Source organism: Corvus brachyrhynchos, unplaced genomic scaffold (genome assembly GCF_000691975.1).
Source record: "Corvus brachyrhynchos isolate BGI_N302 unplaced genomic scaffold, ASM69197v1 scaffold278, whole genome shotgun sequence".
Classification (NCBI taxonomy): Eukaryota; Metazoa; Chordata; class Aves; order Passeriformes; family Corvidae; genus Corvus; species Corvus brachyrhynchos.
This window is the reverse complement of record NW_008239299.1, coordinates 219,458-219,742: the sequence shown is the minus strand read 5'-3', so window position 1 is coordinate 219,742 and position 285 is coordinate 219,458.

Here is a 285-nt window from a genome sequence, read left to right as displayed (position 1 = left end):
GATCCCCCACCCCCCCACCCCGTCTCTCTCCTCACCCCTTTTTATTCGGCATTTTGATTTTTTGGGGGGTTGTTTTTGGCGATTCTTGCCGTCATTACCCTCTTTTCTCGCCCTCGGAGCCCACATTTCTCCCTTGTTTTGCAGCCGCTGGAAGGGCTGGGAAGGTTGGGATCGCCGCGGCTCCGTGGAGAGGCGGCCCCGCAGCCTCGCCCCGGTTCTCTCCCGGTTCTCCCGGGGCCCAGGGGTATCCCCCCCCCCCCCGGTTCTCCCTCGGCCGCCGCGACC